This window comes from Dasypus novemcinctus, chromosome 2 (genome assembly GCF_030445035.2).
Source record: "Dasypus novemcinctus isolate mDasNov1 chromosome 2, mDasNov1.1.hap2, whole genome shotgun sequence".
Classification (NCBI taxonomy): Eukaryota; Metazoa; Chordata; class Mammalia; order Cingulata; family Dasypodidae; genus Dasypus; species Dasypus novemcinctus.
In genome coordinates, this window is record NC_080674.1 from 89753129 (window position 1) to 89756378 (window position 3250).

Sequence of the window (3250 nt, forward strand, 5' to 3'; positions counted from 1 at the left end):
GGGGAACCCGGCCCAACGTCAGCAGCCGCGTTTCCGGAGCGGCCTGGGAGAACAACCTCGCGGGTTGGCCTGACCGCCTACTAGGAGGCAAAGTGGGCGGAGTCCACGGAGCCGCGCCCTCCTCTGTCGGAGCCGCGGCCCTAGCCCCTCTCCTTCCAGGCCCGAATTAAAGGAGAAGCAAAGAGGCAGGGAAGTGCGAAAGGAAAGTACATTGAGGTCTTGGGGGAGGCTGACAGAAACTGTTTACCTGTGAGGATAATCTGAAGGGAGGAAATGGGTTGGGAGGATGTGAGTTTTTAAATAGGCTCTCCAGAGGAGGTCTCACCGAGACGATGAGCCTTGAGCAAAGATTTGAAAGAGTTTAAGGGAGGCCAGTTAGCCATTTTAGGGAAAGTGTATGGGGCAGACGGAACAATGCAAAGTTCTAAATCGGAGGTATACCTGGCTATTTAAGGAAGATAATGGAAACCTGTGTCCCTGGAGCACTACCATACATCTTGGCCTCAGAGAGACTGGAACATGGTTGGAAACCAGAAGCTGTGGCTGTCTGTCCATCCTTACTATTCTCTTAATGCGATTTTATCTATTCTCTTTCCTTCCTCTTCTGTTAACACCTAGCTAGTCTGCTCATCATATTTCCATCTCTGAGACCAAGATGTATGGTAGTTCTAGAATTTTCTTGAGATTCCCATCTTCATTATTGCCCCGGGGGAGACTTACAACAAATTATTATTAATAAACTTGAAATTTACAATTTTTTAATTACTAGGTCTTTCAGAATTTCCCCTGAGATTCTAAATTTACATTCATTCCAAAAGCCCTTACTGGTTTTAATACTTGTCCCTTTTTAATATATCTTACTCTCCTCTGACTCGGGAAGAAGTATTTACCTGCAGCAAATAGTTTTTCTAAAAACATAAAATGATAGAGATGTGAGACCCAGATTTTTTTAGCTCTTGAAACGCCCACACAAGAAGAATGAGGCGGCAAGCTTTCCAAGAAAATGTTTTCAGAGGCTTAAGAGAGTCCATTTTTTCTACTTTATTGTTTCACTTTTGGTGGCTACAGTTGAGGGTTGGGTTTGCCATAGTCATTTGGATTCCTCAAATCTACACCATTCGTAGTTTATCATTTTGGAGATTTAGACATCCTTGGACTCACGTTGGTACTCTGTACTACCAAATTGGCTAAAAAGAGGGGAAAGAAGAAAAAAGATGGAACGATATGAAGGAAATACATGGCAGATCATGAGTCCAAAGGACTGTGAAACCATACATTGTATAAAGGGGCAGGAAAAATAATCTGAAAAGAAAAACCAAACTTGTACAAAAGACAGGCAGGAAAAAAGTCAATTTAGATAAAGGAATCTATATATAAAACCTTAAATTCCTGACAGTTATGAATACCATGTCAATTCTTTTTATTTTTCTGAGAGACATTTGACAACTCCTTTTATGTAAAGAAAATAAAAATGTTTTATGTAGTTTTATGTAAAGAAAATAAAAATGAGCATTTGGGGGAAATAATAGAAAATGATTTCCAAAGGGATACAAATGAAATTGCTGCATGTTACAGATCATTTAGGAAGACAAATATGAAAACTGGTGTCACTGATATAACTATTTTTCTATCTTTAACGAATCTTAATCTTAAATAAAAGTTAATAATGAGAAGAATTAGGATGTACCCTAAATTAACCATCTACAGAGTAAAGTTGTTTCTGATGCCCTAACATTAAGGCTTATATATGACGCCTTTTAAAGTGAGTAAACTGAATGTTACATTAATCAGTCTGCCTTAGTGAAATTTCCCTTCAGCTGTTGAGTGCCATTTTGTTTCTTGTGCTACTTCTACTGTAGGAAACAAACTTGGTAGGGACTTAAAACTTGGTACCTTTACCTATTTCCATTTCTAATTACAACTAAAATGTGGCAAGTGTTTCACTCCACTCATATTACTTTTAGTTTATTTTATAGAAATTTCAAACATTTAAAGGTTAGAGAGAAACATTTCAACAATTATCAATACCAAACCCCACCCCCAAGCCCCATTACTTTTAAATCACAACTTTCCTGTTACTATATGAAGATACTTCAAATCAACCAATGAACAAGCAAAACAAACGTTCAAAATTTACCTCCTAGATGAACATAAAGAAATTCAAAATTTGAAGACAAAGATATTGCTGTTTCTTTACTAAAGTAATTGTCTAGGTGTGCTACCCTAGAAGTGAAATGTTAACAGAAAAAATTTTAGTGCTTTTATAAAGTAAACACAATCACTTTTGTTGTGCTGTAGTTATTAAGCTGTGTTACAGTATGCATTAGTAGATAAACTTGAAATATTTTGGTTGCATACTTCACCTCTCATCCAAGTGTTGCTGATGAGTGATCAAGCAATGCAGAGCAGTCTGTTGGTCACAGCAAAAACATTCTAGTCTTACCTACATTCCATACCAAATTTTCCCATATCCGTATTAGGAATTCTTCTCTCTTGCTTCACATAGCCTTTTCTCTTCTTCAGGCTCTACCGTAATATTTTGAGACAAATAAAAGTTAAAAAAATTCAGATGAGCCTGACTTTAGAAGTAAAGGAACCAAAGGGGAATTAGAAGTTGAGGGAGGAACCTGAAAATATGTATGTAGTTTGAAATAATTTTGCAACCTAATAGGACATTTTATTAAGTGGCCTGATCTTTATTGCCCAAACACAGCTACATGCTCATGCCCACATAATTTCTTATTTTAGGACCACAAAGAAAAAAACAAAGTAAAGAGAAGAGGGGAAATAAACTATTTCACATACACAAAATCTTTATTTTAAAATGACAAGAAACTATCACTTCAGCTACTCACATGGATTTCTGACATTTTAAATATAGCTTTGCAACGAGCATTCAAAAATAATTCAGCCCTTTGCAAATCAATTTGGTATACACACACAAACATTTTAACTGATCTTTAGGCAAAGACAAAGGAGTTCTGCAGCAAATGCCTAGTTTGTCCAAACAGTACTACTAAAAGGAAAAGGAATAAAAGAAGAAACAGCATTTTTAAAAAATCTTTGATCTAAATGTAGTCCCCCCAAAATTGAAATCCTTTTTCTTTTGTTTTAGAATTATTTAAAATTAAGGTTTAAAGATGGCTTGGCAACATACTGAAGAGTAAATTCAGTAAATCCATGTTCTGGATCCCATTCAGTGCATTCTTACTAAAGCACCACTATACACAAGGCTGGTGCTAATTGTTAG